This window comes from Danio rerio, chromosome 8 (assembly GCF_049306965.1).
Source record: "Danio rerio strain Tuebingen ecotype United States chromosome 8, GRCz12tu, whole genome shotgun sequence".
Lineage (NCBI taxonomy): Eukaryota > Metazoa > Chordata > Actinopteri > Cypriniformes > Danionidae > Danio > Danio rerio.
The window spans coordinates 38,499,654-38,512,490 of record NC_133183.1 but is presented as its reverse complement, the minus strand read 5'-3'; the positions used below and the strand labels follow the sequence as shown (position 1 = coordinate 38,512,490).

The 12,837-nt window shown below is 40.0% G+C and overlaps 1 long non-coding RNA gene across 5 annotated transcripts in view; it reads left to right on the top strand.

Annotated features, from left to right (window-relative positions):
• LOC141375765 (uncharacterized) overlaps window positions 1-12,837 on the top strand; it is a 44,377-nt gene that overhangs the window by 14,354 nt on the left and 17,186 nt on the right. For 4 of the 5 annotated variants that reach the window (XR_012384520.1, XR_012384519.1, XR_012384518.1 and 1 more), the window contains 5 exons: window positions 237-287; window positions 943-993; window positions 1,353-1,407; window positions 2,814-2,868; window positions 4,633-4,687. This is a non-coding gene — a long non-coding RNA (uncharacterized lncRNA). The remainder of the gene's footprint in view (window positions 1-236; window positions 288-942; window positions 994-1,352; window positions 1,408-2,813; window positions 2,869-4,632; window positions 4,688-12,837) is intronic. The other variant, XR_012384522.1, reaches the window with a different exon arrangement.

Below are 12,837 nucleotides of genomic sequence, written 5' to 3'. Positions count from 1 at the left end.
CCAAGTATGTCTATTGGATGTGACTTAGCAGTAGGATATTGTTTTAATAAATCTGTGTGTTTACTCATGGTTTATGAGGACACTGTATGTAGAATGCAATGTTAGCAGTAGACTATTGTTTTATAACGTGTGTGTTTCTTCATGGTTTATGAGGACATGATTGGTTAAACAAGACTTAAAGCTTTCAGTAAGCGAATCTCATGTTTTCTTCATCTTTCTTTACTTTTCTTTTTCAGCACCTCCATAAGCCAGTCGCTTTGACAAACACAGAGTTGTCTTCTACAGAGGTTTGTTAATTCTTTTGTCAAGCTATTTTGATACTTCTTGAAAGGATAGTTTTACCCAAAAATGAACATTTACTCACTATTAGTTTACCCTCAAGTGTTCCAAACCTTTATGGGTTTCTTTTTTCTGTTTAACAAAACAAATAAGATACTTTGAAATAAGATAGAAACCTGTAACCATTGACTTCCATAGTAGTAAAAAACAAGTAATATAAAAGTCAATGGTTACAGGTTTCCATCGTTTTTCAAAGTATGTTTTGTTTTTAACAAAAGAAATAAACCCTTAAAGGTTTGGAACACTCGAGGGTAAATTAATAGTGAGTAAATGTTAATTTTTAGGTGAACCATCCCTTTAAGTGCTAAAATGACAGTTTCCTATTTCTGCTAAATGCAGGTTAGCAGTCCTGTGTGTTTAGTCATGGTTTATGAGGACCAAGTATGTCTATTAGATGTGACTTAGCAGTAGACTATTGTTTTATTAAATCTGTGTGTTTCTTCATGGTTCATAAGGACACAGTATGTGTAGGTTGACATAGTGCTAGCAGTAGACAATTATAACGTGTGTTTCTTCGTAATTTGTAAGGGCATGATTTGTTATGCGTGACTTAAAGTAATTTAACAATGTTAAAAAAATCTTATCTTTGCTTCTCTTTTTCAGTACCTCCCTGAGCCCGTCACTTTGACCAACACAGAGTTGTTTTCTACAGAGGTTTGTTTATTCTTTTGTCATGTTATTTTGACACTCCTTAAAGGGATAGTTCACCCAACAGTACAATTGTGTCCTCATTTGCCTACCCTTTACTTGTTTCTTTATTTGTTCTGTTAAAGACAAAACAAAATACTTTTAAAAAGATGTAAACCTGTAATTCATAGTAAGTAAATGTTCATTTTTGGGTGAACCATCCCTTTAAGTGCTAAAATGACAGTTTCTTAATTAGACTAAATGCAGTGTAGCAATCCTGTGTGTTTAGTCATGGTTTATGAGGACACTATTGGTTTTGTGAGACTTAAAGCTTTCAGTAAGCGAATGTCATGTTTCCTTCATCTTTCTTTGCTTCTCTCTTTCAGTACCTCCATGACCCAGTCACTTTGTCAAACACAAACAAAGCTGTCTTCTACAGAGGTTAGTTAATTCTTTTGTAATGCTATTTTGACACTCCTTAAAGGGATAGTTCACCCAAACAGTACAATTGTGTCATCATTTGCTCACCCTTTACTTGTTTTAAATCTTTATGGGTTTATTTTTTCTGTTGAACACAAAAGAAGATACTTTGAAAAAAGATGGAAACTTGTAACCATTGACTTCCATATTATTTGTGTTTTCTATTATGGAAGTCATTAGCCCCTTTCACACAGTGATACCGGTAAATATCTGGAAAATTTCCGGAAAGACTTTACCGGTATATTCAAAAAAGCGCTGTTCACACAGGCGAGGACGTTACGGAAATTTTCCGGAAAAGAGCATTCACACATCCATTCCAAAATACCGGTAAATTCTGACAACATTCACCACAAATGAGCTTTAAACGGCTGCGCTTGTATTTGTAAACATTTGACTAAATTACAAACTCTGTGGATGATCAATATTGTGAACAACTTTCGCAGGATCACTTTCGCATGTCGAGATGTTCATGATATGTGCATGTGCAAAGCTTGAAGGTAAACAAACAACGGCTTATCATAAGCATCTCATCGATGATTATTTACACAGTTATCATTAAGAAGAACATATAAACGTGATCTGACTAACTTCTAGCAGCTAAATGTGTCTGGAAAAATATTCAAAGGCTTTTATCCTCACAAACCGCGCGGACGTAAATGCGTCTGACTGTTGTGATTGGCTAAAGCAGACGTCTCACGTCAGCACGTTCTAGACGTGCACGCGCTTATTACGGGAATCTTCCTTTTGCATTCACACAGCGCAGCATTCCGGCACATTGCCGGTAATGTTACAACTTCTCTTTCCGGAAAATAGCCAGAACGAATTTACCGGTATTTTCAAAAAGGACCTGTTCACACATACAACCTTTCCGGAAAATTGCCGGCAATTTTCCGGAAAGGTCTGTATGTGTGAAAGGGGCTATTGATTGCAGGTTTTCTTCTTCCATCATAATATCTTGTTTTTGTTGTTTATCAGAAGAAATAAGCACATAAAAGTTTGGAACACTTGAGGGTAAATTCATAGTGAGTAAATGTTCATTTTTGAGTGAACCATCCCTTTAAATGCTAAAATTACAGTTTCCTTTTTCAGCTAAATGCAATGTAGCGGTCCTGTGTGTTTAGTCATGGTTTATGAAGACACAGTATGTCTATTTAATGTGACTTAGCAGTAGGATGTTGTTTTATGGAAACTGCGTGTTTCTTCATGGTTTATGAGGACACAGTATGTGTAGTTTTACATGGTGCTAGCAGTAGACTATTATAACGTGTGTTTCTTCATGGTTTATGAGGGCATGGTTTGTTGTGCAAAACTTAAAACAGTAAGTAAACGAATGGTAAATTTTCTTTATCTTTGCTTCTCTCTTTCAGTACCTTCATGAGTCCGTCACTTTGACAAACACAAACAGAGTTGTCTTCTACAGAGGTTTGTTAATTCTTTTGTAATGCTATTTTGACACTCCCTAAATGGATAGTTCACCCAAACGGTACAAATGTGTCATTATTTGCTTACATTTTACTTGTTTCAAACCATTTTGGGTTATTTCTTCTGTTAAAGACAAAAGAAAGTACTTTAAAAAAAGATGTAAACCTGTAACCATAGACTTCCATAGTAGAAAACACAAATAATATGAAAGTCAATATTCATTGGTTTTCAAAGTATCTTTTGTGTTTAATAGAAGAAATAAACCCATAAAGGTTTGGAACACGTGAGGGTAAATTAATAGAGTAAATGTTAATTTTTGGATGAACTACCCCTTTAAGTGCTAAAATAACAGTTTCCTATCACTGCTAAATGCAGTGTAGCAGTCCTGCGTGTTTAGTCATGGTTTATAAGGACCAAGTATGTCTATTAGATGTGACTTAGCAGTAGACTATTGTTTTATTAAATCTGTGTATTTCTTCAGGGTTCATGAGGACATGATTGGTTATGCGAGCCTTAAAGCTTTCAGTAGTTTTCTTCATCTTTCTTTGCTTCTCGCTTTTAGTACCTATATGAGCCTGTCACTTTGACAAACACAAAGACTTGTCTTCTACAGAGGTTTTTGTAATTGTTTTGTCAAGCTATTTTGGTACTTTAAACCAATCATGTCCTCATAAACCATGAAGAAGCACACATTGTAAAACAACAGTCTTCTGTTAACATTGTAAAACTACACATACTGTGTCCTCATAAACCATGAAGAAACACAGATTTAATAAAAAAAACATTGTACTGCTAAGTCACATCCAATAGTCATACTTGGTCCTCATAAACCATGACTAAACACACAGGACTGCTACACTGCATTTAGCAGAAATAGGAAACTGTAATTTTAGCACTTAAAGGGATGATTCACCCAAAAATTAACATTTACTCACCATTAATTTACCCTCAAGTGTTCCAAACCTTTATGGGTTTCTTTTTTTCTGTTTGACAAAACAAATAAGATACTTTGAAAAAAGATGGATACCTCTAACCATTGACTTTCATATTATTTTTGATTTCTATTATGGAAGTCATTGATTGCAGGTTTTCTTCTTCTGTCAAAATATCTAGTTTGTTTGTAGGTTTGGAACACTTGAGGGTAAATTAATAGTGAGTAAATGTTCATTTTTGGGTGATCAATCTCTCTGAGTGTTAAAATGACAGTTTCCTATTTTTACTAAATGCAATTTAGCAGTCCTGTGTGTTTAGTCAGGGTTTATGAGGACCAAGTATGTCTATTGGATGTGAGTTAGCAACAGGCTATTGTTTTATTAAATCTGTGTGTTTACTCATGGTTTATGAGGACACAGTATGTGTAAGTTTACATAGTGCTAGCAGTTGACTTATAACTTGTTTCTTCATGGTTTATAAGGGCATGGTTTGTTATGCGTGACTTAAAAAGTCCCTTCAAGTGCTAAAATTACAGTTTCCTATTTCTGCTAAATGCAGTGTAGCAGTCCTGTGTGTTTAGTCATGGTTTACGAGGACCAAGTATGTCTATTGAATGTGACTTAGCAGTAGACTATTGTTTTATTAAATCTGTGTGTTTCTTCATGGTTCATGAGGACACAGTATGTGTAGGTTTACAATGTTACCAGTAGACTTATTTCATAACGTTTGTTTCTTCATGGTTTATGAGGACATGATTGGTTTTGTGAGACTTAAAGCTTTCAGTAAGCGAATGTCATGTTTTCTTCATCTTTCTTTACTTCTCTCCTTCAGCACCTCCATAAGCCAGTCGCTTTGTCAAACACAAACAGAGTTGTCTTCTACAGAGGTTTGTTAATTATTTTGTCAAGCTATTTTGACGCTCCTTAAAGGGCTAGTTCACCCAAAAGTACAATTGTGTCATCATTTGCTCACCATTTGCTTGTTTTAAATTTTTATGGGTTTATTTTTTCTGTTAAACACAAAAGAAGATACTTTGAAATAAGGTGGAAACCTGTAACCATTGACTTCCATATTTTTTGTGTTTTCTATTGTGGAAGTCAATGATTGCAGGTTTTCTTCTTCAATCAAAATATCTTGTTTTGTTTTTTATCAGAAGAAATAAACCCTTAAAGGTTTGGAACACTTGAGGGTAAATTCATAGTAAGGAAATGTTCATTTTTGGGTGAACCATCACTTTAAGTGCTAAAATGACAGTTTCCTATTTTTACTAAATGCAGGTTAGCAGTCCTTTGAGTTTAGTCATGGTTTATGAGGACCAAGTATGTCTATTGGATGTGACTTACCAGCAGGCTATTGTTTTATTAAATCTGTGTGTTTCTTCATGGTTTATAAGGACATGATTGGTTTGCGAGACATAAAGCTTTCATTAAGCCAATGACATGTCTTCTCAGGGCTCGAAATTAACTTTTTTACTTGGTAGCACCGGTGCTCCCAACTTCAAATATTTAGGAGCACCAAAAAATTTTTAGGAGCACCAGAAAAAATTTAGGAGCACCCACCAAAAATGAATGAGCACCGCTGCAAATTGTTTTTTAAGGGATTTATTGTATTTTAAAACAACATTAATAGGACTAACAAAAACCAGAAACAACTATCTAACTAATGCTGCGAAGACATTGATATTTGTGTGCAATAATTCCAAAATGAATGTCTAATAATTAGGCCATAGAATATTAATGATGATGAAAATGACAATAATAGTAACAATGAATTCCATTTCTCATTATGATACTGCCTTGAATGTGCATGAATGTAGGTTATCTGCTATTAAAAGTCTGTTACTTTATGAAAAATAATTGTATAGTTTGCATCAAACAAAAATGAAGCATTGCAGTAAGAAATATTAATTTTGTACTGCTGTTTTTATATGCATGTCAATTTAATAAATAATATTTCTGCTACAAAACAAACAAAAGATTATAATAAATCATTCAATTCAATGATGAAAGCTGCAAAGCAGTCATCAGTAAATAAATAAAAAAATAATATATACCTTAAAAAAGAATAGACAAAAGAAAGAAAGTAAAGTCTCGCTTCTATCACTTTTTTAAAGTTTTGGTTTCAGTTTGTGTCAATTTAAAGGTTCAGTCTGAGATGATCTTCATTTTTCTGTGTTTGTGGAAAAGCAGGCGAGTCAGCCGACCCAATTAATAAGTAGGCAGAGCAAGATTCTTGCGCTAACCATCGGCGCAAATCCGGTCTTTGTTATGAGCCGCAGTTTCAGTGTAAACTTAGTAAAGGCGAGCTTCTTTGGCGATGATATGTACAGTATTAGATTTGACTTTCAGCGGACATTTGCGCTGAACACGCAGTGAAAGCGACGCATGGAGATTCGGGCACCTTCTCCAAGAAGCGCGTACTCGATTGATCACAGCTGGCGGATCATTATTCACCACGTGACGTGTCATGATCGCTTTCATCTGCGCCTCAACTTAGGTGGGGTTTTCAAACTTGTGAGCTTTAAGTTTTTACTCTTCAGCCGTTTGCATTTCCTGTGGTCATAAAAGCTCCTTCCCTGTCATCTGACAGCGCAATACCTTGAGTGAATGACAGCTAATATGAACCAATATAGAGGCAGGGAAGAGCGATTCAGCATGTTTTTAGAAAAAACCAAAACAGGTCGCACTACAACCATTATCTGCAGTCGCACTAATGCGCCCAAATATATTATGAGGTCGCATAGATTAATTTTCGGGCGCATATGCGACCAAAATGGTCGCAATTTCGAGCCCTGCTTCTTAATCTTTCTGTGCTTCTTTCTTTCAGTATCTCAATGAGCTCGTCACTTTGACAAACACAAACAGAGCTGTCTTCTTGTTGTAAATGAGGGCGATGCCAACCCTCTTGTGCACCACCAGAGGGAACCATCGCCAGAATTCTGATTCGACTCACGGACTCAAAATCCCATAGCCCTGCTACCTGGCACTGATTACGGTCCAGGTGCAACTCATCAGCTCTCGTGTATATATACCACACTCACGCTCCGGTTCGTTGCAAAGTCTTGATTTGCCTGGCTGTCATTTCTGAGCGTTCCATACTCCCTGCTTCGGACTGATCTGTGTTTCTGACCCTGTGCTTGTTCTACGATTACGAAAGACATCTGCCTGCCCCTGATCTCCAGCCTGTTATTCTGACCAGTAAGATATCTGCCTGCCTTTGAACTTTTGCCTGTCCCACGTTCTGTCTCCTGGATTGCCCCTTTGTGTTTGTTTGTATGTGTGCTCTTAATAAAGCTTGCAAATGGATTCAATGCCTTCTGACTCATCACAACAGAAGACTTCGCCACTACAGAATCCAGCAGCTTTAGCACAAGTCTCGACTGAACTTTCCGCTCAAGCCACTCAGTTAGCCACCCATCATCAACAACTCACCCATCTAACTTCTCTCACGGAGGAACTGGTGAGAGCTATGCAGCAACTCCGTCATCCGAATCCTGCAGTTACCCCGCCTGCTACCATGACAGCTTCTCAACCAACGCATGTCTCCAATGCTCCGGCTACCGTAAGTCCCCGATTAGCTTTTCCTGAAAAGTTTGATGGGTCACCTTCTCGCTGCAAAGGCTTCTTATTGCAATGCAAACTATTTGTTAACCAACAACCTGCATTATATCCCACTGATTCTAGTCGGGTGGCTTTTGTATGCAACCTGTTAACGGGGAAAGCGCTGGAATGGGCTACAGCGATATGGAAGGAGGAGGAATGTAACTATCCCACATTTGAAACTTTTCTCAAGCAATTTCGGGAAGTGTTCGAGCACCCAGCAGATGGGAGAAGCCCCGGTGAGCAGTTACTTTCTCTTACACAGGGGCGTAACACAGCTGCAGAATACGCCCTGTCATTTCGCACTCTCGCCGCTCAAACTAACTGGGTTGAGGATACACTGAAGACACTATTCAGACGGGGTCTGAATACCAATCTACAATCTGAATTGGCTTGCCGTGACGAAGGAAAGAAATTGAATGAACTCATTGAACTTACCATCCGTCTTGATCATCTGATTCGCAGCCGTAGAAATCCTCGCACACAGCTCCATGTTTCAAATGACACGCCCCCTGATGAACCCATGCAACTGGGTTTCACCCGTCTCACCCATGAAGAAAGAATGCATCGATTGCATAATCATCTATGCCTGTACTGCGGTCAATCAGGGCACAGGAAATCCACCTGCAGCGTACGACCTCAGACACCAGTTCAATCGGTGAGTCCTTCCCATGTTCCTGCACTTTTCAGTGTACTGATTCCTGTGATTATTAAATTGGATAAAAGAATGATTAATACTACGGCTCTTGTCGACTCTGGATCTGCCGGAAACTTTATATCTAAGAAATTTGCTTTATGTCACGAACTATCTCTCAGCTCATATGATTCCTGTCTTGCAGTGGAAGCACTAGACGGTCGTCCTGTGGGTGAAGGACGCATCCGTATGATTACGAATAAACTACAGTTACAAGTTGGTGTTCTACACATTGAAGAAATGCAATTCTACATTATTGATTCAGTTAATCATCCACTGGTGTTGGGACTGCCCTGGTTAAGGCGACATGATCCTCATATCTCCTGGAGGGACGGACAGATATTGCAGTGGAGTGAGTCATGCATGAAACAGTGCATCCAGCCCATTCACAAAATTCCATTACGAACCACCAATGTGTTACCTGAACTCGTTGATGAACTAATCCCCATTGAGTACCATGACTTACATGAAGCTTTTAGCAAACAAAAAGCTACTCAACTTCCCCCACATCGACCAAGTGATTGTGCTATTGAGTTAATTCCAGGTTCAAGTCCTCCAACGGGTCGAATATTCCCTCTGTCACAACCTGAGCACAAGGCAATGTCTGAATATATCGACGAGGAATTGGCCAAGGGTTTCATCCGACCTTCTACATCTCCTGCTTCAGCTGGGTTCTTCTTTGTAAAGAAGAAAGATGGCAGTTTACGTCCCTGTATTGATTACCGAGGGCTCAATGAAATCACCGTAAAATTCCGCTATCCATTACCCCTCGTACCTCCTGCCCTGGAACAATTAAGAAAGGCTAGATATTATACCAAGCTTGATCTTCGCAGTGCATATAACCTTGTCAGAATCCGTGCTGGTGACGAGTGGAAGACCGCGTTTTCCACCACTAGGGGGCACTATGAGTACACGGTAATGCCCTTCGGCCTGTCAAACTGTCCATCCGTGTTCCAATCTTTTATGAACGATGTCTTTCGGGATATGCTGGATCGCTGGGTCATCATTTACATCGACGACATCCTCATATATTCAAACACGATGAAGGAACATGTTGAACATGTACGTATGGTGTTGCAACGCATGATTCAACATCGTCTGTACGCCAAATTAGAGAAGTGTGAATTTCACCAGACACAGATCGCCTTTTTGGGATACGTCATCAGTGCAGAAGGGATTACCATGGATGATACGAAGGTACAGGCAGTTCAACGATGGCCGTTACCCCAGAATCTCAAGGAGTTGCAGCGATTTCTAGGTTTTGCCAACTTCTATAGACGGTTTATCAGAGGCTTTAGTTCAATAGCCGCACCATTAACAGCCATGACCAAACGAAATTCCCACAAACTATCCTGGTCCTCTGAAGCACGCCAAGCATTTAGCGATCTGAAGACTCAATTCACCACAGCTCCTATTCTCCGTCATCCCAACCCAGACCTACCTTTCATTGTGGAAGTGGATGCATCCAACACAGGAGTCGGTGCTGTGTTATCTCAACGTCAGGGTCAACCATCCAAAATGTATCCATGTGCCTTCTTCTCCCGTAAATTGACCAGCGCAGAACGAAACTATGATGTGGGAAATCGCGAATTACTGGCAATGAAATTAGCCCTGGAAGAATGGAGACACTGGCTGGAGGGGGCTAGTCAGCAATTCACCATATTAACTGACCACAAGAATCTGGAATATCTTCGCTCAGCCAAACGTCTAAATCCCAGACAAGCTCGTTGGGCTTTGTTCTTCACCAGATTCGACTTCATTGTCACCTATAGACCAGGGAGTAAAAACAGTAAGGCAGATGCACTATCCAGGCTATCAGAGGATAAAACCCCAATTAGTGATGAAACCATTATTCCTACGAACTTACTAGTGGCTCCAGTACAGTGGGACATACTTACCGAGATCCAAGAGGCCAACCGAGAAAACAACCCTCCAGTAGACTGTCCGAATCACCTGATTTTTGTACCCAATAACATACGTACCAGATTACTGACCCATATTCATGACACTCCCAGTTCGGGGCATCCAGGCATCACTGCAACTTTGGAGTTAGTCAAAGCCCGTTTCTGGTGGCCGTCCCTCACGAAGGATGTAATTAATTATGTTCAGAAATGTAAAATTTGCCAAAGCACGAAGGCATCTCACCAAACCCCTGCTGGCCTGTTACAACCGCTACCGGTTCCGCAACGGCCCTGGTCCCATATAGCGGTGGACTTCATTACGGATCTCCCTGTTTCCCAGAACAACACAGTCATTCTCACGGTGGTTGATCGTTTCTCCAAGGCTTGTCGCCTAATACCGTTGCCCAAATTGCCCTCTGCCTTTGAAACCGCAGAAGCCCTGTGCAATCATGTATTTCGAATGTTTGGCTTACCTGACGATATCGTCTCAGACAGGGGATCCCAATTCACTTCCCGGGTATGGTCCGCTCTCTGTAAAAATCTAAATATTAATGTTAGTCTCACCTCAGGGTACCATCCTCAATCCAACGGCCAAACTGAACGTATGAATCAAGAAGTCATTCGATTTCTACGTTCCTACTGTCATCAGCAACAGCACGACTGGAGTCGCTATCTGATGTGGGCAGAATATGCACAAAATTCATTAATAAAGCCAGCCACGGGTATTACGCCATTCAAATGTATTCTTGGCTACCAACCACCCCTGTTTCCATGGTCCGGAGAACCCACTGAGTTACCTGCTGTCACGGATTGGCTGCAGCGGAGTGAGGATGTCTGGAACCAGGCTCACAGACATCTCATGAGGGCAGTCAGGAGGAGAGAGATTCAGGCGAACCGTCACCGACGCCAGGGACCCACGTATCAACCGGGGCAGTGGGTGTGGTTGTCGACACGAGACCTTCGTCTGAGATTGCCCTGCCGCAAACTCAGTCCCAGGTATGTAGGGCCATTCAAAATTGTACGCCAGATTACTCCAGTGTCTTTTCGCTTAGCCTTGCCTAATCATTATCGTATTTCTCCTACTTTCCACATGTCATTACTCAAACCCGCTGGTGGTCCACGAGAGGAGGCGGTTGAGGAGGAATCGGAAACCAGGACCCCTCCACCTGTCATGATCGAGGGCGAGGAAGTTTACCTCGTTCGAGAAGTGCTGGACTCTCGACGTCGGGGTGGCGCCCTCCAATATCTGGTGGACTGGGAAGGGTACGGTCCAGAGGAACGGTCCTAGGTGAATGCTAGAGATATTCTAGACCCAACTCTCACGGAAGAGTTTCATCAAAGGTTCCCAGAGAAACCAGCCCCCCGACAGCGCGGTAGACCCCGGCGTCAGGTGCCTTCTCGCTTCAGGAGCCGCTCGCAGGAGGGGGGTTCTGTTGTAAATGAGGGCGATGCCAACCCTCTTGTGCACCACCAGAGGGAACCATCGCCAGAATTCTGATTCGACTCACGGACTCAAAATCCCATAGCCCTGCTACCTGGCACTGATTACGGTCCAGGTGCAACTCATCAGCTCTCGTGTATATATACCACACTCACGCTCCGGTTCGTTGTGAAGTCTTGATTTGCCTGGCTGTCATTTCTGAGCGTTCCATACTCCCTGCTTCGGACTGATCTGTGTTTCTGACCCTGTGCTTGTTCTACGATTACGAAAGACATCTGCCTGCCCCTGATCTCCAGCCTGTTATTCTGACCAGTAAGATATCTGCCTGCCTTTGAACTTTTGCCTGTCCCACGTTCTGTCTCCTGGATTGCCCCTTTGTGTTTGTTTGTATGTGTGCTCTTAATAAAGCTTGCAAATGGATTCAATGCCTTCTGACTCATCACAACACTTCTACAGAGGTTTGTTAATTTTTTGTCAAGCTATTTTGACAGTCGTTAAAGGGATAGTTTACCCAAAAATGACAATTGTTTCATCATTTGCTCATCCTTTACTTGTTCTAAACCTTATGGGTTTAATTCTTCTGTTAAAGACAAAAGAAAATACTTTTAAAAAAAAAGATGGAAACCTGTAACCATAGATTTCCATAATAGAAAATACCAATAATATGAAAGTCAATGGTTACAGGTTTTCATCAGTTTTCAAAGTATCTTTTGTGTTTAACAGAAGAAATAAACCCATAAAAGTTTGGAACACTTGAGGGTAAATTAATAGTAAGTAAATGTTAATTTTTGGGTGAACCATCACTTTAAGTGCAAAATTGACAGTTTCCTATTTTTACTAAATGCAGGTTAGCAGTCCTGTATGTTTAGTCATGGTTTATGAGAACTAAGTATGTCTATTGGATGTGACTTAGCAGTAGGTTGTTGTTTTATTAAATCTGTGTGTTTCTTCATGGTATATGAGGACACAGTATGTGTAGGTTTACAATGGTTTACATAGTGCTAGCAGTAGACTATTATAACATGTTTCTTCATGGTTTATGAGGGCAGAGTAAAGGAGTACACCCAAAAACGACAATTGTGTCATCATTTGCTCACCCTTTACTTGTTTTAAATCTTTATGGGTTTATTTTTCTGTTAAACACAAAAGAAGATGGAAACCTGTAACCATTGACTTTCATATTTTTTGTGTTTTCTATTATGAAAGTCAATGATTGCAGGTTTTCTTCTTCCATCAAAATATCTTGTTTTTGTTGTTTATCAGAAGAAATAAACCCTTAAAGGGTTCGAATGCTTTGGGGTATATTAATAGCAAGTACATTTTCATTTTTGGATGAACCATCCTTTTAAGTGCTAAAGTAACAGTTTCCTATTTCTGCTAAATGCAGGTTAGCAGTCCTGT